This window comes from Condylura cristata, unplaced genomic scaffold (genome assembly GCF_000260355.1).
Source record: "Condylura cristata isolate star-nosed mole 26May11 unplaced genomic scaffold, ConCri1.0 scaffold00027, whole genome shotgun sequence".
In the NCBI taxonomy this organism is placed as follows: Eukaryota; Metazoa; Chordata; class Mammalia; order Eulipotyphla; family Talpidae; genus Condylura; species Condylura cristata.
In genome coordinates, this window is record NW_004567128.1 from 7,972,129 (window position 1) to 7,995,272 (window position 23,144).

The 23,144-nt window shown below is 49.7% G+C and overlaps 1 protein-coding gene across 1 annotated transcript in view; it reads right to left on the reverse strand.

Annotated features, from left to right (window-relative positions):
• The window catches only part of MAP7D2 (MAP7 domain containing 2), a 71,262-nt gene that overhangs the window by 38,715 nt on the left and 9,403 nt on the right, over nt 1-23,144 (reverse strand). The gene's annotated exons all lie outside the window — the stretch shown is intronic.

Here is a 23,144-nt window from a genome sequence, read left to right on the forward strand (position 1 = left end):
GGATGTAGCTGCAGGACTGCAGTGCAGGCTGCGGGAACACGGACAGAGAGGGATGCGGCGGACACAGGGCAGTCACACTGCCCCAAGAGCTGATCTTGCAGCAGGGATAGGTCAAGCCCAAGAGGACAATACTGAAAAAGCAGGCGTGACAACAAGCGCCACTGCCCATGTCCATTTTTCAGCAACGCTTCACGATGAGGCTACCAAGATAAGAACACCGTCTAGGGTGGAAAGGCCTGACTGCGCTCGCTCCTTGGGGCTGGCTCCACAGTCTGGCCCCATGCTGTTTTCCCAACGTGACCTCACCACTGGTCTTCCTCCCATCGTCACCCCCGCCCAGCACCTGTAGAAACGCCATCCTTTTCGCAGTCCAAACTTCCCACGCCCCATGGCCTGTGCCCACATATGGTTGGCACACTTTGTTTGCCTGCAGAGATGTGCTCCAGCCCGGCTTCCCTCGGGGGAGGGAGCGGCTACAGGGCAGAGAGTGGCTTACACATCCCTAGTTGCCCGCTGGCGGCATCACTGTCTCCCAGAGACCCCAAGGCAGCCATATAACCAGGGTCCTCTTTCCTCTAAGCATGTGCAGTCCTTCATCTCTACCTCAGGAGTTCGTTCCGCATGAAAAGATACAGTGATGCTGAGGACTCCTAGACAGAGGCCGCGTCAGCGTCCACATCAACTTGTCTACCCATAGACACTTGCGCTCACTGTCACCCATGCCACCCTCTGGAAGCTGGTGGGCAAGCCCCAACTCGGACCTACGCTGCTGCCTGAGAGCCACTGAAGATGTTCTTAAAGCAGAAGACAAAAAAAAAAAAAGAAGGGAAGGGCCAAACACATCTGAAACTGGCCATATTACCTACAGGCTTTACCCACAGAAGACTGGTCCAGGGCCTCGCGTGATTTTAGGTTGCCCCCTTGTGGCCACTTGCAAGAACCACGCCGCCAAATCTCCACCCCCCTCCCCAAAACTTTCCTCCTCACCCTTACAGTCATCAGTCACCAGGAGCTGACAGTCAGCAGAGCAGTTACTGTGAACCAAGCACACTGCTTGGATTTACTCGGTCCAATCACCCTAGGACGGCGGAGCTACTACAGCAATCACCTTGAAGGTGCAGAAAGGGAGGTACAGAGAGGTTCATGAACTTGTCCAAGGTCACATCAACTCAGGAACCTGATTCCAGGGCGTGCATGCTTAATGACTGCTTCCCTACATGCCTCTCCAGAAAGAAAAGGTAACACAGTCTGAGTGCCGTGAAAGGAAGCTGGGACCCAGAGATGCAGGTGGGGACAGGTCCCACACTAGCCCCAGGAGCAGCTGCAGTCTGAGAAGCGGGAGTGTATCTCATTTGCCAGCACTGACTCAGCACGAGTGAGCAAGCACTGGCCCAGCCCGGCACAAATGTGGCCACTGTCCAGGAAGGCTAATTATTTGCTTCCTCTTCAAACTAATGGTTTGGAAAGGTTTGCTCAACAGTGTTTTAGAGAGACTGCTGCAGGATCAGGAGAAGGGGCCGCCAGGGGACCTGAGTGCACTGTGCCAAACAATTCTGCTTTGGCTCCACAGAGAGGGGTGAAGGGGCTCTGGCATCCCCAACGGGCAACCTGGGGCCTCCGTGCTACCACACGGCAGCCACCAGCCACACGTGGCTGTTTCGATTTAAAATGGCCAAATGGAATGCACGACCAGTTCAGCTCCTCGGTCACGTGTGGCTGGCTGTCGCTGGCAGCAAGAAGCCTGTTCCTCACTCCTAGCTGCTCAAGAGTGCATGCAGCCAAGCAAGAGCTCAGAGCTCAACGAGGGTTGAGTGTTGCTGGGTGAGTGAGGCTGAGGTAGGACCTCTTCCTTTTCTCCACGTGCTGCCTGCCTCTGCTGGGTAAAGGATCTGCAGAGCAAACACTTCCATAACATCTATTTGAAGAGAAGTCAAGTAATTAACCCAGATCTCCCACTTCCACCGTGTAACTCCTGATGACCTGAGCAGCTGAGTGGTAGCCCAGATTCGTCCTGAGGAAGGAGAGGTAGAGCACCAAGTAGTCAGCTCCTGCTTGTTAAGGGCCACGGATTTAATCAGTTATTATTGCCCCTCCAGCCACACAGCACCCAGAGAAGTGCAGGCAGACGACTCACGCAGACCCAGAGCAGGGGGGCTCAACACTCACACACTTATGACACCAGCACGCTTCCTCTGAAGGCCAATAATATGCGCAAGCGTTTTGTAGGATCCACAGCCAGTAAGAAGCCTTCTTTGCCTGGTCCAAAACCCCAAAGTCCTTGTCCCCCTGTCATATGCATACATACTGTCACTTATAAGGCCAGAGACCAGATTATCTCTCTGAACCCCATGAGTACAGATGGTGAACAGATTTCATGTTTGCAGCGAGGAGGGAAGAGGAGCGCAAGAGAAGTGGGTGGCTGTCAAAGCCCTTCATGAAGGATCCTTGTGGTCATGGAATATTCTGTAGCTTGCCCTTATCAGTGTGACAGTACAAGTCATTACTGCTGGGGATGCTGGGTAAAGGGCAGTCCTGCTGAGAACGGTAGTGAACCTACAAAGACCTCAAGGTAAAAAGTTTAGCTTAAAAAAAAGTCCATGCAAGTGCAAAATTTGACCTCTAAAGAGGCCCACGGCCTCTAGTCATCACAGAAGAGGGCCCAAAGAGAAAGAGGGAGCAAGGAACTGCCTTCCCAGAGGAGGCCCACCCAGAAGGACCCGGCACCCATGTCAGAGCCACTCCTGCCGCGCCCTCGCGCAGTAACCCTCCTCAGGCCGGCAACCCCCAGGTCAAGGGTCTTGCAGACACAGGCAGCGCTTCCCTGCCACGATGAGCAGGTAGCGGGGTAGCAAGCGCTGCTGACCAGCCTGTTCATGCGAACACATCAGTAAGATCTCCTACCATACTGCTTTGCTCTTGCTTGGAGGAACTTCCCGTTACCCTTGAGCTGCAGAGCCCAGTTTTTAAAACTAATTTTAAAATGAATTTTATTAGCCTCAGGCACTCTCCCTGCTAGAATATTAATGAGCTGTTATTAGTCAATTATTCATTGTCCTGGTAATAACCATTATCGAAATACACATTTTCTTAGGGGAAGCCAGCTGTGTTCGACTGCAAAATGTAATTGCATTAAGTGAATTTTAAAGGAACCTTCTTAGTGACATCCACAACTGCACTGTCCAGAAGAAAGGGAACCAAGCTGAAGAGCATGTCCACGTGGAAAGTCCAATGCATCCCCTCCCCACGGAGGGTCCCCTCCCCACTGGAACAGCAGGTGCCAATCATTTGCACACTGACTATCTAAGCCCCCTGATCTAAGCCCCCTGTGACCACCAGTCCCCACTGCGCTGGCACAGGGGAGTCCCGGGAGCTTTGACTTCTAAAGAGGCCTGTGGCCTCTAGTCATCACAGAAGTGTTTGTAATCACACAACTTTGGACCCTTAACACAGGTGGTCACAAGAAATAAAATATAAAAAGCACTAAATAAATAAAAAGCAGAGAAGTAGGGGCTGGCAACGGAAAAGAGAGCACACACAGACAGCCGGACAAACGCAGATGTCTGCACTTGGCCTCACATGCCTTTAGACACGCAAAGCCTGACACAGCAGGCGTCGGCAAGGCACCTGAGGCGTACCTGCTGCAGGCATCCACTCCCGGGAAGGCTCCACTCTGCGGAAAGGGCAGCCCTGCATCTAACTCCCGTCCCCAAAGAAGCACGAAGAAGGCAGCTGCTTGGGCACAGAGCCTGTGGGAGGGCTGTCACTGGTGGCCGGGTTCCATTTCCAAGAGATGGGGGGCACTGACGAGGCAGAAGAATGTGGGGAGAGTAGAGTATGTGGCCGTCACTGCTCAGCAGGGTCAACATCGTGACAAGCAGCCCTAACCCAGCAGGACGGTCCCTCGGCAGCCAGGGGTCACGGGAAGGCCAGGGCAAGTGGTAAGAGGTGAGCGGTGTTGCACAGCTCACCATCCTACACAAGACTCAGAGAGGCCTCAGACAGCTGGAAAATGGGCCAGGTGGGGGTGGGGGTTGGACGCATAATTCTTTGCCGTTTTCATCAAGCACCTCTCTGGAGCTGAGGACGGCTTGAGCAGCTATTTACTGGTAAGGAGAAATTAGCTGTAGCTTTTCCGTTACTAATACCATCATCGGTTCTCTTCCCAGTGGTGTGTATGCTTAATGATCATAAAAATAAAAGCTGCTTTAAGGCTTCCAGAGACCCTGCAGGTTGACCTTTATGCCGCATCCAGCCCAGGTACTGGAAGGTTCCAAGACCCTTCCGTGGGAAATGCCGAGCCCCTCAGCATGAGCGGAGCAGCCCAGGGAGTGCCTCTTCCCATTCTCGGGTTGTGACCTCGTTTCCTGAGAGCTTCCACACACTGACATGGTCCTGGTGCTGGGCTCCCTCCCTCCCTCACTGACTCGGACCCGGCAGGAACCATGTTCCCATTCCCAGACTGCCCTTTCCCCATTCCAGCCATCTCACTGGGCCTGAAACGTGAACTGTGACCACTGCTGAGCAGCTCAATCACCCAATACGGTCCCTCCACTCCAGGCCTCCTTATCCCTCAACTGGGAAAAGCTCCAGTGCCTCCTCAGAGCCGTGGCAGTTACACCAGGGAGCAGAGGGAAGGCTGGGCGCTACTGAAGGGGCACCTACACACCAGGCGGAGCACAGGCTTCCCACCTGGCCTTGGTTCCAAGAAGATTGGAAAAGTTTCAAAACAAAACACTAACTTAAAGAGGCTAGGAGAAAAGTCACTCTTTGTACTGCAAATTGGAGACATATTAACAATTCTGAAAGTTGCAATCTCCTGTTCCTTTCCTCCCTGAGAAGCGTGTCCAGTAGAATTACTCCCACCAGTCCCAACCTACAAGCCCACCAGTCCCAACCTACAAGCCCAATGGAGCAGCCTCAGCAAACTGCAACATAATTCTCCAGAGAGTCTGATCCTCAAGGGCACCAGGAGTCCTTGAGGCAGAAACAGCTTCCTGGCTCAAAGAGATTCTTTTTAGCTCACAAGAGCAGGGCAAGCCACAGTGGTCATTCAGGGCAGTCTGTCTGGTGTGCTCTGCAAACAGCCCTGCAGATACAGTAGCCTGTTGACTAAATTGACCCATGAACACCTCCCCCACCCCAAAATCTCTATTCAAAAAAAAAAAAAAAAGGCAAGTGAATCTTGACTTCTTATTGCTGCTCAAAAGCTTATTTTGAAACTAGTACGGCAGATTATGGCACTGCCTGGAGCAAGTGTAAAACATGGGTTTGGAGTTTGATTTCTAAGAAAGATATTTGCAAAGTAAAACAAGGCCTGCAGAGGAGAGGCTGAGGGTCATGACACGTGGCTCACAGCTGTGCCACTCGCTGTCCGCCGGCACTTTGCCTAGTGTCTCTTTCACTGTTTTTATTTTTACTGCAAGAGGATAAAACTGATGATTTATTTTCAAATCATGCATGTTGCCTTTCACTGGCAAAATTCACCATCAAAGAACAATAGAGTACTTAAGCATGCCAGCCCATCACAGGAATCCACAGTAAGTCAGCACAGTTTCACACTGGCCACTGTCACACTGTAAGGTCACCATGAGCATTTCCATCAGTTGCGCCCCACCAGCGCCTCCATGACCACTGCCTTTAGACACAGCCTGCCCACTATCCTTGCACACTCACAGTGTTTTCGACCAGGGAGGACTGGCGCCTCCCATCCCATTGCCATCCAGACCTGGCAATGTCTGGAGACATTCTGGGTTGTCACCACTGCGAGTGGGGAGCGAGTGTTACTGACCGCTGGCAGGTGGAGGTCAAAGAGACTGCTCACCAGCCTAATGCACAGCACAGCTGCCAACAGCAGCAAAACGGCCCAGTGCCAAGGTCAGCACTGACGCTGCAGAAGCCTGCTCTGGTAAGCACAGGCATGTGACTAGAAGCCCCCTTGCACACGAGCCCACCAATATGCAGGGGTAAGGGAAAAGCTGAAAAAGCACCCAGAATGGCATGATCCCCATCTGGGCAGCTCTGTTCAAACTGTAACAATGTGTAGTAAGAGCGATCAGATTTTTAGAAGTTCTTCAAAAACAGAGAAGCAATCAAGTACCCACAGGCATCTGACACCACCGCCAGGCACGTCTGCTCTCGCAGGTAGGGCGGTGGCTACAGTAGCACTGGAGATGTTCCCCAACAATCAGAACGGAACAAATGGTCCAGCGCACATTCTGGGTGGCAGCACACTCAGGCCACAGCAAGAGCCCGCAACAGGGGCCAGCGGATGCACCGCCCTGGGCTTCTGGAGGGAGAAGGCTTCACCGGCAGGCCACCTCGCAGCAGGGAAGGCAAATACACCCCAGCATCCAGTATCAGGCCCTACGGGGAAAGAAATTCCCTCCTAATCATAACTCTGCCACAGAAACAATTCACCCTGTGCCTTACAAGCATCCCACCCACTTCCACAGGTACCAGGGGGAGAGGGCGAAAAGAGATGGGCAGAAGCTGCATGGGTTCCGGTAAAATACAGTAAGCATTTGAAATGGGTCTGACTTGATCAGCACTAAGAGTTTTATGTACTGATCAAAGTTATTTAAAAGAGCATTTCTCTTTGGGCACCTGTCACCACAAAGAATCAGTAAGATGTAGGCCGCCTCACAACTGCAGTCACCGCATCCCTTTTTATAGTAACAGGAAGGACGTCAGCGTTCCTACGGCAACTGAGGTTTCACTCATCAATAGGCAGCAGGAGCCCCGGCACGGCAAGCTGTATCGACCTGCTCTCCACTCAGGCAGGGCAGTGGTGCTCCAGGCACGAGATCCAGGGGCAGAGACACAGAGCGGGTATGGGGACTTTGTTTCTGAGGTCCGTCTCCAGGTTATCACTCACGCTCGTGAGGAGTGATTTGGCCAGTTCGCTCTCAGACCTTCACTATGCAGAGAGGTGGCAGCAGCGGCCATGTCAAAGCTAAAGACTTCGAAGATGGGGGTTCCTGAGGTGCCACCTTCTCAGAGCACTCTCCCCACGTGTCCTTCCATCTCCCTCTCCACGGCTACTGTCCATCCTGCATCCAATCCTGTCTTTTCAACCCAGCCAGGTGGGCGCAGGCTCAGCCACGGAAACTATTCCCTGAAGTTCAGCTCTGTGGTGAATGAACAACCCCGGTGAGGGCACATGAGGATTTAAACTGGAATGGGTCAGAATCAGCAAGGCAAGGCTGCCTCCCTATGTTCCTGGAGTGGTGACTGCCGCACAAGCAGGTACTGAATGGAAGTGGGAAGAACAGCAGCGGCACCACCTGCAGAAAGGCTGTATGGCCAGCATGCCTTGGGGGCAAGGTGACCCGTCTGCTGACGGGGGAAGACTAAATTACGTCCATATGCAAAAAACAAACAAAAAATCAAAAAGCAAAAAACCGTCAAAATAGACCTTTATGTAAAACCTAAAACTATAAAACCTCAAGAAGAACTTCATGGCTGTCGTGTAGGCAAGGATTTCTTAGAACACAACAAGCTCTTAACTATATCAGAAAAAAAATTGATAAATTATGCTTTATGAAAAGCAAACCAGTCAAGAAAATACAATGCATATATCTGATGAAAAACTTGTACCCAGCATATAGCTAAAATGTAAATCTCTTTTTTTAAAAAAGCACTTGAGGCCCTCCCTGGTGGCACAGCGGGTTAGAGCACAGCCTTAAGAAGCTAAAGCCACTTCAGCATGAGTTCAATCCCCGCCTGCCCCGGAGGTGACCCACATGGCGCGGCAGACCTCCCCTGACCTGCCCGCTGCTCTCCTCAGCAGTGTTCTTCGTCGATCTGCCTGTCCTGCTCCCCACTCTCTCTGGTGAATTCTCTCACTGCCCCTGCACCTCTGGCCTGTACCCCAGTTCTGTATGCATAAATAATCTTAACCAAAAAAAGGCACCTAACATTAAAAAGATTATTAACCTGTGAGTAAAGATAAAACTCTGAAATAAAATATAAGCAAATTTAAAAATCCTTACAGCTCAATAATCAGACAAAAATAAGTTAATAAAGTCAGTGGAAGACGTAGCCAGACACTTCACACATGCCTGGATGCACACGGAGAGATGTTCGACATCTCTACATATCAGGGAAAGGGGAGGTAAACCCACAATGAGATACCACTGTACAACCATATGCTGACAAAAGTGTTTACTCCCACAAAAACTGGACCACAGCAAGCACTGGTGAGGGTGTGATGTGGCCAGAACTCTCCTGGCCCGCAGGGAAGAACGTGATCCCACACAACTCCGCGCTGAGGCAAACCCAGCCCTTTGCAGCGAAAGCACATTCTTCACAGGGCCCGGCGGCCTCACTCCCTGGTTTCCCCAGAGACCTGCACACACAAAGTGTCCGGCACATGGATGGCCACACATCTCTGTTCTCAACTGGCCCAGACAGGAAAGAAACCAACTCTCCAGCAGCAAGAGAAAGGCTACAGGGACCAGACAGCAGAAACACTGCAGTGGGCGCTCAGTGCCGGCAGAGCCGCCCACAAAGGAACGTAACAGTCCTACGCACACAGCATGGGTGCGTGAGACGGAGCAGAGTACCTTCCCCAGGATTCCATTTACACAATGCTAAAACTGGCAAAACTCATGTCCAAACAGCACGGGGATCGGTGTTTGCCTGGGTGTAGGGCGCGTCTGAAGGCAGAGACGGTCAGGCATGGTCTCCATGCTGCCTGCGGTGATGCTACCTGAGGCACGCTCTGTCAAAGCCTGGCTCTTGGCACACTTTAAATGGGTATATTCCCTTGTATGTAAATAATATGTAGACACATGTATTCACGCACACAAACTGTGTGGGTGTGTATACTCAATACATTTAATTGCAAACATACAGATTCCCAAACTCCTCCTCAGATCTGGTGAACCAGCATCTCCCAGGAGGGGCTGAATTTTTTTTTTTTAAGATTTATTTATTTATGCATCCAGAACTGGGGGACAGGCCAGACGTGCAGGGGCAGTGAGAGGACTCACCAGAGACAGAGTGGGGAGCAGAACAGGCCGAGTAACACGAAGTACACTGCTGAGGGGAGCAGCGGGCAGGTCAGGAGAGGTCTGCCGCGCCACGTGGGTCACCTCTGGGGCGGGGATCAAACTCACACCAAAGCAGAAGCAGCTAGCCTGCAGTGTTGCGTCCCAACGCGTTGCACCATCAGGGAGGGCCCATGACAACTGAATTTCTAATCAGCAGCTCAGATGGTTGTGAGAAATGGACGAACGAGCACCTACTGCGCTAGTGCACTTCGCAGGGCGAGAAAGGGAGGCCTAGTGAGAGGACGTGGCTTCATGAAGGTCAGGAGAAATAGTCACCAAGCAAGTGCCCCAGCTCACAGGAATGAGGATACAGCAGCATTTTACCCACAAGCTCAGCGCAGAGGAACAGGGCAGGATGGGGAGGGGCTGAGCGCAGTGCTCCGTCCTCGCAGCAATTAGTGGGCCATAATGAAAAGCAGTAAATAAATGACTTCCACGGAAGGCAGTAAGAGCCCAGTCCACATCAGTCAGTCCTTTAAATATTATTCTGTCTTTATCAACTAGCTTCTTAGATGCATCCCTGGGTCTGAGAGCCTGAACAGCCCATTGCCAGGGTACTCTGCACTCTGGCCACCCAGGGAGCCTGTCTCTTGTTTGAAGGAGCCAGGTCTGTCTCGCCTCCAGGCGTTTGCGCAAGCTGGGCCCTTACCTGGAAGCCCTTCTCCCCAAGCTGCCTCCTCCACTCCGGCCCTTGCACGCACACTTCGATGATCAGACGAGCCACCCCTTCCTTCAGGAAGCATCCCTGGTTCTGCCCTGTATCCCAGGAGGGGCACTGCCTGTGTCGCCCAACCCCCAGCACTGCGGTTGTGCCGCGGCTGTGCCGCTGTGGCTTTGAGCTCATCTACCACGGCATCCAGCACTCAGCCCTGAGCAGACGCTCAGGCAGGATCTGTTTTGCAGAATGCAGGTATGATTCCATCCACTTATCTGCAAGACTCTGAAGCCTAGTGCGTTAGCCATCAGCCACTACCCACTGGCTGAAGGGTCCGTCACATTCAATTCTGAGGGCAAATGCCTCTAGGGCTCCGCAGGGAGTGGCAGGGTGTCGGGGGCTTGGCTGGGTTCAGTCAGGTGCCTGCAGACCCAGACACTGCAGAACCCTGTTGGGTCCAGCAAGAGCATCATCAAGCCAAGAGATCTGTGTGTCACAGTCACTGACATAACCTGGCGGCCAGGACAGGTGAGTTCGGACCTCACCCTGGTGGGGAAATGGCAGCTCTTTCCTTATCAATCCTGGGGGGGGGGGGGCAGTTTTAGGAAGGTTACAATGGCTTAAACTGGTGGTTCTCAAATATGGCTTTGCATCCGAATCGTCTTGAGGACTCGTAAAAATAGGCAGCGAGAACCATGAGTTTGCATTTTTGACAAGCTCCCAGGTGACAAAGATGGTATCGTGTCATGGGGAAGTCCACTGTAAGAAGTCCAAGCTCAAACTGCTTAAACTACAACGACACTTGTAATCTCACTTAGCAAGGGGCATTTCGGAAGAGACTTAGTGTTCCTTCAGTGATAAAGTTGCAAGATCCTTTTGCTTTTCTAGAAATTCTACTCAGCCATCCTCAGTGTGTCTCCCCATCTGCTCACAGGCTGGCTGCCAGAGCTGCAGGGTCACATTCTCAGAGGAGCAGGTGAAGCAGGATGATGAGGGTAGGAGTTACAACAGAGAAGAAGGGGTTCTGTCCTCATGCTCACGTCTCGCTGATTCCAGAAAGACCCCGATCATCTTCCTCCTAAATTTCTTTGGCTGGTAATGGGTCACAAGACTGCAAGGGAGGCCAGGAGAGCAGATAAACAACAAAAAGGAATGGGAGCCTGAGGATGGCTCAGGTTTGCCGTGACGTCAAGCCCAGCCCCACTGCTGAGACCCAGGACCCGAGCTCAGCAGAAGGGCAGGCTGGCTGCTGGGAAGGCCGCGAGCAGCCCTCCCCACGGGTCCTGCCTCCATGGGGACACCTCACTGGCAGTCAGGAAGGGGTGTCCCCAGGCAAAGCTTGTACCAGCCTGCTGCTAAAAATGAACATGGCCCGACATGCCAAACTTAGCCAGCTCTCTCAGCCTCCCTTCTTGTGAAATGAGGTTAGTTCCGCCTCTGTCACAGGGCAGAGGGGAGGACTAAAATAAAAGAATGGGTTTGTCCACGTTTGGCTTTTTCCAGACTGAGCTCTGGGAAGCAAGGACAGGGCGGGCACTATGTCACAGGTTGGCACGTGTCAGGCACTGAGAACCGAGAGCTTCTTTGAAGCACTCGTCTTTAGACTCTATCACAGTCGTTTACAGAAATACCTTCTGGGGTTTTTCACACGAAAGGAGAAGCTGCTGAGAAGGGCACTGGAAGGAAGGAGGACGACCACAGCTGACAGGGAGAATAGGCCAGGCACCGCGAAACTGGGCAGAGGGCCTATGGGCTTGCAGTGCAGCTGGGCTTGTTGCGACAGGACCTTCAAAGGACGCTGCCACGGAGGAGTGGGGTCAGGTCCCATGCGAAGATGTGCTGCGTCTCTTTTGCCGACCTTGAGCACTTGTGATGCCCTGCTGCTGGCACTGGCAGACAGGGTGGCGGGGTCAGCACACATGTCACTCACATGTGCTCTCCCAGGATGAAATCACCGATGGCTGTTGTCTGACTGAAAGACATGGGCTTGCCTGCTCGTGGTATCCCTTGGAAGGTGCTACAAAGCAAACTCGCCAGTGCTGTCCAGGCCTAGAATGGGCTGCTTCCTTGACAGCGCTGACCCACGTGAGGCTGTGTGCTTCAGATGTGTTCTCCTCTTTACTACAACCCCAAATGTAGCTGTTATTCATCCCATTTTACTGGTGGGAAACTTAAGCCTTGAAAGAGGTTTTCTAAGACAATGCTGCATTACGGGGCTGGCGTGTCCAGCCCCCCAGATCACCTTGGGCCAGTTCAAGCAGGCCCCCCAGGCTCAAGCAGGCACAGGGACTCCCGCCATCAGAGTGTTCACCATTTTGTTTTAACAAATAAACAAAACCCCAAACTTCCTCCCAAACAGGAGTCTATTCTATTTCTCTCCACCAAAGTACACTCCAAAATACAAGGCAGGCAGGACAGAGCTTGTTTGGAGCATATGCTGGGTTTGTCTCTCCTGCAGCTCAGAAAATTCCACAGAAAGGGCCTGCTGGTACTCGCTCCACCCCCAGCAACGGAGAGGCGACAGGCGGGCACCACAGAGCACACCTGGGATGCAGGGCCCTGCAGCTTGGCAACACAGAGAACAATTAGTAGACTCATTAAGTAGGAGCTTGACCACCCTTTTTTGTTAAGGTTATTTGTTTTGAGCTGGTTGCGCTGCTTTGACTAAAGCTACCAGTGGCTAATATTGAAGGACAAAAGCATTTAAATCTCCACAGGAACTACGTTATCTGTGATTTCCAGCAAGAACCAAAGCTTCGCCCACTCTTCTCCGTGACGTCTCCAATCAACACGGCATCTTGTGAAAATGATCGAATAGAACTTACAGTTCTGAAGAGATGAGTTAAAGGCAGCTGGCGCTGCTTTCCCGCGCGCCCACCAGCTCCTGGGACGGTTGGAACAGACAGGGCTCCGGTCACGGGCTGAGCTTAGTCCTCTGAGCACCTAAGCGGGCGCCCTGGACATAGCAGGCACACAAGAAAGCCGATGGCCCCTGAATACCAGTTGACGCTGTGCAAACTCAGTGCACTGCACACATCATCTATGCCTCTCATGGGCACCGCACGCAGTGGCATTTATTACTCTTCCCTTCCACAGTTCTGAGGACCCAGAAAGAAGCAACTGCTGAAGTCACCTAGGTAACAAAAGGAGCAGAAGCAGGATTCAAACCCAGGGCATCTGGCCATGAAAGCAAAAAAACTGCAGCAAACTACTCATGCCTGAGCACACCAAGACTTCCTCAGTGCCGGCAACAGCAGCTGGCAAGCTACCTACTGATATATGCGGATTTTGAAAGTGCCTTACCATTAGTGATTAATAACGATCATCTGTGCCCAAGAAGCTGCGAGTGGATCTACACATCTCAAAACGGTGTCGCTGGTTGCAGCGCAGCGCTCAGCGCTCGCTCACAGAGTGCTCAACAACCTCCCAGGGCAGCCGTGGCCGAGGCTGGATGCTCTGAGGGGCCCAGCTCTCTGTGCCTGCAGCCCCGCCCAGGAAAAGAAGGCGGGTTTGAGTGACGGGAAGGCAGCTGCCTTCCAAGGGGGCTCCAGGGCTGGGGGTTGCTCTTGTCCTCCCTGTTCTTTTGGGTGAAACCTTGAAGCTGTGCCCATTTACCCATTCATCCACTCTGAGAGCTATTAAGAGGATTTGCAGCTAACCTGCTAACAGAAGAAGAGTTTTTGCAAAAGAAAAGGAGCCAGGGTCAAATGACAAGGCTGCAAGAGGGAGGAAAGTGGTGGAAAGGGCTGGTCAATCCAAGCAGGATGCAAGAAACCTGGCCGAATCTGCACTGAGGGAGTCCACCGGTGGCTGGGTGCCTACGGCAGGGGCTGACTGCTAGTGGAAACAGGGTTTCTTCTGAGGTGATAAAAACATTGTGGAATTCACATGGTACTGGTCATATACAGCATGATCCTGTGAAAATGCTAAAGAACACTGAAATGTACACTGGGAATGAGTGAACTGTATGGCATACAAAAATAAACCAAAAAAGGTAAGGCTGGCCAAATATCAGAACACCATTCCCAAAGCATAAAATATGAAAATGACGAAGACAAGGGCGAGTCTGAGCATCCTGTTATGAATGTACCTGTGAATGACAGGTAGTAACAAAAGTAGTAGAATTTTATTATTTTCTCCAATAATTCAGTAATTTGAAAAGGCTTTTAGTATAAATGATCTGTTTTATGTTTGGAAACCCAAGCAGATACAGAATTTGGGATCGGAGCCAGAGAAGGAACAGAGCTCATTCTGCGTCGGGGAAGGACATGGAAGGCACAATGAAGCAGGAAGAAGCCACACACTGCCTGTCTGCACCTACAGAACTAGGCTTCCAGAACATTCCTGAGGAGTCTGACCCACTTGTGAGGTTACTCAAGATCCTGTTCATACAGCAAGGCTGCACAAATAGATGAAAAAGTGTTGGGTGGCAAGGGGACTTTTCTGAATTTCGGTCTGACAGCCTCGAAACAAGAGAATGTTCCTGCTCAAGAATGTGCATCATTTCAAGGATTTGATCAAACTTCCTTGATTTTTCTAAAGAAAGATTTATTTATTTATGCATACAGAACTGGGGTACAGGACAGAGGTGTGTGCGTGGGGGTGGTGGGAGGGCGGTTGGTACTGCTGAGAGGAGCAAGGGCCAGACAGAAGAAGTCTGCTGTGCTGTGTGGGTCACCTCCCTGCCAGGGATGGAGCTTGTGCTGAGGTGGCTGGCTGAGGCTAGCTTCACAGCGCTATGCATTAACCCGCTGCGCCACCAGGGAGGGCCCCAAATATCCTTCATTTTTAAAGTTTCACACTAACCCTGAGAGTTCCTTTCATTATAGCCAAGATGCCTTCAAGATTCTCCCCCACTGGTTCCTAAGAGGCTATAAAATGTAAAAATCAGTGGCCAGTGGGCATAATTACACAACCTTGTCAATACTCAAAATCACTGAATTATGCACTTCACAAAGGTGAAATTTATGTTGTATGAATTATATTTCAATGATAAATCTTTACCCTGGTTAAAAAAAAATCAGGGTCAAACACAAAATTACCATATGACCCAGCAATCCTACTCCTAGGCAGTGTAAGCCCCAAAGAACTAGAAGCAGGGGCTCAAGCATCTACTTGCACACCTGTCTTCACAGCAGTACTACTCACAGGAGCCAAAAGGTGGAAGCAACCCAGTGCCCATCAACAGGTAAACCCACACACTGTAGTATTACGCAGCCCTCAAAAGGAATGGAGTTCTGATACGTGTCACAACCAAGAAAACAACTATCACGCGCCCATCTGTATGAGGAAGAATAGAGAAATGCCTGGAGATGCGAAGTAGAATACTGGGTATCGGGGATGAGGAGGAGAGGGTGACGGGGAGTATTTAAGCAGATTCTTCTAGGATGATGAAAAGCTCTGAAGACAGATAATAGGGCACTAATGCCTCTGAAGTGAATTCTGGCTAAACAGTCAAGTTTAGTGAATAGTAAAGTTGCTATGTTAATTTTGTCACAATAAAAAATCTTCTGAAAAAATCAGGGCCCTTTATTTAAGATTCCACACTTGCCATCTGCTTCAGGGTAGTAACGCAGTACAAAACAGACTTCATAAATGCAAACCTGTGGATTACAAACCTGTGAGCAAAACATTTTTATTTGCATCAGTCCAGTTTTAGTTAATTAAGTTAAATTTAATGCTTACATGCCTAATTCGGTGATCTGAAAGATAGAAACCATCAAAACAAGAACGATCCAGGATGCCTTCCTCTCTAGATAAAGCAGTCGACAGCTGTAAGAGAACACCCGTACCAGTGCTGTCCCATGAAACTTTCGGCAACTAGGGGAATATTCTCGATCTCTTCTGTCCAATACAGTAGTCATGTGGGGCTACTGGGTGCTGGAAACATGGCTAGTGAATGGAGGTGCTGAAGCTTTAATCCGGTTTCATTTATATCAACTTAAATAGCCATATGAAACAACCAACCAGTGTACTGGCGAGAGAAGCCTCAAACCCTCACCACAGACACTCACAGCACGCCAATCAACTCCCATGTTTTGCCAAAAGCCACGTGCATTTCCCCAGTTCGAGTGAGTCAGATGATTTTCTCTTGAGCTCTGGGTCAATGTGTGGGGTAAAGGATCTAGCAGCAGATGTCAAAGACAGGCAGAGAGCAAAAAGAAAGAGTTCCCCTCTACTCTCTTGTGCACTCTGTAAGAATATGCTAACCTCACCCAGTGGAAAGACAAGGCTCACCAGGACTCCACAAACACAGTGCCAGGTCCTGTTCGGCCGTCCCATCCGGTATATGTCCTGGCCATGCCTCTAAGGCACGGGTGTGCATCCATTCTGACAACGCTGGCTCATTCTCGATCAGCCTTGGAATCACATAACTACTTACTCAAGCCACTAAAGCTGTGACACAGCCAGCGCAGGCCCACTGACAGCCCTAGCACCGGCCCGTAACAGCAACTCATACCCTGTAGTAATACTTTTCTCAAGTCTGGCAGGGAAGTCTTCCTGTGAGGGCCAGAGGCATCTCCAGCCACGTGGCAAGAGTTCCCGCACACACACTACTCTCTAGAGCATCAAAGTCATGCCAAGCTGTAGGAACGCTGCCAATGCTCCAGAGGCCTGGAAAGATTAGACCGAGGCCATGAAAGCAGGTGGGTGCCCAGCAAAGGAAACTGGGGAATAGCCTAGAAAGCAGAAATCAGTTACTCCTATCAGGACACATCCAAAGGAAGGCACCACCATCCTGTCTGTCTTCTAACACCACCTTCCAGGTTTGTCTCCCTGGTTCCCCGACATCCGCATCCACCACCCTGTGACCCTGTGCCTCCAAAATGCATTTCTACCCTGGCAGCACCTTCCTCAGGAATGTCAATCTCAAGTTTCCAAAGGGTTCAAGTCCACACACAGAACATTCCCTGAGATCAAGACAGCTGTGCTTACCTCCCAGTCTCTCCTTCTACAAGAGGGAAGCCACAGTACGTTGCTACATGAACAGAGTCCAGGGAAAATAAAAACCTGGGAGTCTGTACAAAGGCCAAGAACAGACTCCCCAGAATCCAGTCTGCCTGCACTGTATTTCCCACTCTTCATTTACATATGCAGTGAAGTCATTTCTAAACAATGCCCTCCAGGACTTGCAGCCCAACCCCTTCTGGGGCATTACTCATTTAGGATTAACCATCTTGGGAAACACAGCAGCATGCAGAAGCTAGAAAACAGACTTCTTGTTCTGGGCCTATTTTCACTTGGGAGAAACCCTACCTTCAGCAGGGTGGGGCTGTAAGCATGGGTATTCATTTACATCTTTTGCTCTGCTGCCTGCTCTGTGGAAAATCAACCCCAGTCATCCCCCCCACACCCCAAGGAGCATTTATTCAACCAGCCATTGTACAGCCTGCCTCATGAGATGTGTACAGTTTGGCCAGACAGACATGCAAACAAATGTTTGTAATACAGCACCAACAAGTTCCAATAAAGCCATACGGGAGCCAAGGAGGACACAGCACCTGGGAGGGAGTCTGAGGATGTGCCCCCACGTGCCCCCCCCCCCACTGGCATGGTTAAAATATAAAAGGCTGACAATACTAAGTGTTGTCAGTGATGTGGAGGGACAGCAATGCTCGTGCTCTCTTGGTGGAAATACAGAAGGGTGTGGCCATGGGGCAGGATAATGACTCCCCAGAGGCTTCCATGTTTTAGCCCCTGGAAACTGAATATGTTACCTTATGTGACAAAGGGTTGTTATAAATGTGAGTAAGTTGAGGCTATTGAAATGGGAGATTACCTAGGATTTTCCAGGGGCCCCAATGTAATCAAAGGGAGGCAGGAGAGTCAGAGAGGTAGCAATGGATGAAGCTAGAAAGAGAGAGACTGGAAGATTCAACACTGTGGGTCTTGCAGATGGAGGAAGGGGCCACCAACCAAGAAATGTGAATTGCCTCTAGAAGCTGAAGAGGATAAGGAAACAGTTTCTCCCCTAGAACCTCTAGAAAGTTTCTGGTGATACCATGGATATTAGGAATTCTGACTTCCAGGATTGTAAGATAATAAATCCATATTGCCATAGCCATTAAATTTGTAGTAATTTGGGGCCCCCCCTTGTGGCACAAGGGATTAAGTCTCAGCACTATGAAGCTGTTCGCAGATACTGCAGCACGAGCTTGATCCCCACGCAGGGAGTGACCAACATGAGCAACAGACCTCTTCTATCTCGCCCACTGCTTCCCTCAGTTTATTTTAGTCAATCCACCTGCTCTGCTCCCCACTGTCCCGGTGAATCCTTGCATCCCCCCACCTCTGGCCTGCACCCCAGCTTTTATATATATAAATACATAAATATATATTTTTTAAAGTTGTACTAATTCATTCTAACAGCAATAGGAAACGAAACCCAACTGTCTGGAAAACAGGTTAACACTATCTGCTGTGAGTCAGCAACTCAGCTCCCAGATATGTGCCTAACAGAAATACATCTGTATGGGCATCAAGAAAGTATATAAGCATGCTCATAGCAGTTTTATTCAAAAACAAGACAAAACAAAGAACTGGAAATAACCCAACTGTCCATCACGAGAGTGTGGATGAAACAAATCACGGCCCAGTCAGTCACACAATGTGCTGCCGCTCAGAAATATAAAGAAGTGAATTACTCATTCTTGTGACAGCACAGCGGAGCCCTCCAGAAGGCGTAGCAGCGGTGAGGGCTGCACAACAACGCAAATGGCGTCAACACCACTGACTTACACGCGTGAAAATGACTAAAATGATGACTGTTATGTTGTATATTGTTTGCCACAGTAAGAAAGTACATACTACCGATATCTGTCTTAATCAAGTTGAAAAGCAAGCAAAGCTACAGCGATGAGACAGAGAACAATGCCACCTGTGGGGTGGCATTGTTCTACCTAGGAGGAAGCACAGGGAACCACCCGGGTGCTAGAAACCTGGGGTTCTTTGATGTGGATGTTGGTCACAGGGGTGTATACGTAAATACTCGTCACCCTATGCGGGAGATATGTGCTCTTCAGAAAAAAATGCTGACGTGCTCTTATTATTACACGAATGCAAGTCAATACCACCTGCCTGTGGGAATGGCCCATATCAAAAAGACCAGAACGACAAGTACTGGCAAGGATATAGAGAAAAGGGAGCCATCCTACAGCGCTGGCGGGAACGCGGCCCAGCCGGCCCTCACCTCACCTGTGTAGAGGTGTCTCCCAACATTAAACACGGACCTGCCACTAGAACCAGCAACTCCACTCCTAGGCATCCACCCAAAAAGCTCAAAAATACTAGCTTGAAAGGAAACTTGCACTCATGTTTACTGTAGTACTATTTACTATTGTTAAACTCTGGAAACAACCTAAGTGCCCCAGAACAGATGAGTGGATCGAGAAAATGTAATACACACACACACACACACACACACACACAATGAAATACTAACTCAGCAATCAAAAGATAAACTCATGCCATCTGCAGCAACGTGGATGGAGCTTGAAAGGGTAATGCTGAGCCAACTAAGTCAGGAGAAAGATAAATACCAAATGATGTCACTCACATGTGGAATATAAAGTAACTAAATGAATGGTCAGATTAAGACAAGCTGAGGAACTAACACTCCATAGATGACTACAGACCTGGGATGCTAAGGGGCGAGGGGTAGAGGAGGAGAGAGAACAGGGAGGGGAGAGGGAGGCAGAACAGTCTGGGGGGGGGGGCACGGGGCAGCTGGAAGTGGGTGCACTACAGTAGTAATAACTGATGGGGATACCCCAGTGTTACCTCAGTTACTTTAGCTTCCAGATGCCAACCCCAAATTTATTTGCGCACAACTTGATTTACCAACATTAACAACGTTAATGCAAAACAGAAAAGAAAAAGATACTGAGAGTCTGTGGCTGTGAGGCTTCAGAGAGAAGGTGCCGTGTAAAGCCAAATACTGGAGCATGAATGTGACAGAAACAGAAAGGGAGGAATTCTGGGCACAGGAAGAGCACGCACATAAGCAGTGAGGTGCAAAGAGATGCAGAGTGTCCTGGGTACTACCAGCTGCGCTGGTCACTGGCCAGAGAGAAGGGGCTAAAAGTGTAAGCGGAACCCTCATCCCTACTCATCTAGGAACCCCCATAAGCAGTTTCAATTACACTCACACTAGGCAGACATCTGAGGAGACTAAAGACAAAATCGACAATTCAAAAAGCTACATACACCCCTATGTTCACTGAACACTATTCACAATGTCCAAGGCATGGAAACAACACAAGTGCTCAGTGACGGATGACTAGAATGAGATGTGGCATACATACATAATGGAATACTACCCAGCCATAAAAAGACAGAATCTTGCCATCTGCAATAGCAGATAGATCTTGAAGGGATTATGCTAAGTGAAATAAGTTAAAAGGAGAGACATCATTTCACTAATTTGTGGAATATAAAGGGAGGGAGCAAATGAACAAGCAAAATACCACAAAATCAACCCTTAGACCCTGACACGAAAATGGTGGTTACCCGAGGGGAAGGAGGGAGGAGTGGGCAGAAGAAGATCACTGGTTGGTAGTGGACAGTAAGTGGAGATTTGGTGGTGGGAGAGGTGTGATATATACAGTTGCTGAGGTAAGAAATTATATACCTGAAACCTACACAGTGCTGGAAACTAATGTTACCTCAATATAAAATGCAAAAAAACCCCAACAGGAGTGTGACATGATGGATATGGGCCAAGAGGGTGACCCAGACAGAGGGACAGAGACTCCTGAGTCTCCAGTGGTAACAGTCAGATGCCAGTGACAAGGTATGACCCAGGCACTCGTGATGAGGATGGTCAGGAGAGGAGGAGGCGGAGCTCCCTATCTGGCGTAATGGAAGAGGGGCTGGTAAGACCAGTTGCTCCAAGCCTACATGCTAGCAATCTTGCTAACAGGAAGGGTGAAGACCAGAATCCCCTACCCTCTGCATGTGGGGCTGCCAGTGTGCCAGTGTGGGGGGGGGTCACAGCACCTCAAGTTGGAAAGCACCAGTCAGATGTCCTAGAGCACTGTCTCACAGACAATCAAGTGAGTTCTCACTGGCCAGTGCCAGAGGCCACAGTGTCTGAGGAGCAAGCTGCAACAGGGGAGCAGAGGCTTATCTAGTTTAGCGAGCACGTTCCAAAGAGGGAACACGACTAATTCAGCTGTGCCACCCAATGTCCCCAAATGTCCTTGCCAACCTCACCACCCGCCACAGGTTTCTCTGGCCTAGGCCTGTGGTCTAAGACCCCACCAACTTCTCACAGGAAGACAATGCCCACAGACCACCCAAATCCTGAATAGCTAGCAGTTTCACCTAATGGTCTGATAGTATCTTGTTAGTCTGGTTTCTCCAAACAAGTGTGTAACCAAAATAGCTGGGGACAGACAAGGATTGCCTAAATATGGGTACCCCAGGGTCACCAAGAGCCAAAAATAAGTTCTCCCTACTAGATTCCATCAGGGCCTTCCAGACCTGATTTGCACCAAAGAGGCTAGCTGCCAGCTGGGTTCCTGGTGGCCTACAAACATCTGCGTGGTTAAACGGCAAGTGCCAAATACCAGAGTGTGGTGAGGAGAAACCAAGGATAGGGGAGAAGAAGTGGCTTGGCTGAGGCCTCCTTCCCAATCACTCCAAGTCAGTCAATGTCTAGTTAAATGCACAGTCCAGTTGGAGAGCCACAAGTGCAGGTGGCAATTTAAACTTAAATTATTTAAAATCAGACACAATAAAAATTCACTTGTTCAGTGCTGAATAGTCGCACATGGCTGCAGGTCGCTACATGGAATTGTCCAAGCATAGAGCATGGCCATCTTCACAGAAAGTTCGACTGCACGTGCTGTCTCTCTTGTGTGGCATCTACTGCTGAAATGGGCCTGATTATAACAGGTACTTCCTCTGAAATCATTTTTACATGTCAAAGTATCAAGAATCCTTTTAATTTTCAGCAAATAAAGACAAAAGTATGTACAAAGGCTATTCAACAGTCCTCAGCAGAAACAGTGCCTTGGTCAGAACTGAGAGAAAGGGAAAGAACGGGGCACAGGAAAACAGTCACTGTGCTCTCTTGACTGTTCTCCGCCGAAAGGGTTAACTTCCCAGAAGATAAGGAAATAAGGATAGGTGGAAATTAATGGACCATTAATAAAAAGCAATTATTGTCTAGAAATAATTTGTGACTGAAAAAAAATCAAATCAAGTGAAGTGGAAATTGAGGCGGTGAGGAAACAGAAAGGAGAAGCAGAACAAACTATGCTCTAAGAAAATCACAATCAGAATTAGTAAATTTTAAAAGAGAGCTTCTAAAACTAAAACTGTTTAACTAAAATTGTTTAAATAATACTGGTTTCCTAGCTAATAAAATGATCACTGTTGAATTTTGTTCGTAACCTGTATCTCCACTGAAGGCTGTCATAATATTTCACCCCCAATTAGCACCCCTGACTGGTGCTCATAAAATTATTATGGTAAAGAAGATCATAAAGCCCTAAAAGGGATACCACCCCAAGCACTCTCAAGGGGATGACAGGGACACAGGGCGCTGCCCAAAAATGTGGTCCCAGAGTCAGCGTGCCTGTCCTGCCAGCCAAGAAGAACTTCTTCATAATTGGCAGGTGGCTTCTGTGAGCACCAGACCTGGGCGGGGGGTGGAGAATGGGGGGCAGTGAAGCTGACCTCAGAGCCCACAGCAACCACGTTTAACGACCCAATCCAGCCACCCCATTCCACTGCTGGGTCTCCAAAACAACAACCTCAACACACTGGGAAAAACAAAAAGCAGCATCTCGAGACTCTGGGGATCCTGCCTAATCTGCTTATTTTAAGGGAAACAACCCAAGTGCCCCCAAACAGATGAATGGATCAATAAGATCCAGAATATAACACGACAGACAGACCACTACTCGGCAATCAGAAAAGTAAACTCTCACCATAGGTAGCAAACTGGATGGAGGCGGAGCTGGAAGGGCTTCTACTTAAAGGGAAGTAAGCCAACAGGAGGAAGACCAATACCAGATGCTATCACTTGCATGTGAACCACAGAGAAACCAAACAAAGGGTCAGACAAAGACAAACTCTAAAACCAGCCCTTGAAAGCAGGCCACAGGTCCGATGCATCAAGGAGAGGAGAGGAAAGTGGAGGGATGAGCAGAGGGAGGAACTAGTGGACCATGAGGGAGGACTATGGGGCTTGCATGGCGGGAGAGCCACGGGGGAGGAGAGAAATCCTTCACTGGCAGAATATTAACAAATATGTAAAAGAAAACCAAGTTAATGGAGCTGGAAAAGATCACGCTTAGTGAGATAAGCCAGAAAGAGAAAGAAAAATACCGGATGGTTTCACTCATGGCAGGAGTATAATGGACCAGGGGAGAAAATAACAAGAATAATGAACAACCATATACCAGATATATACCAGAGGCATTTTG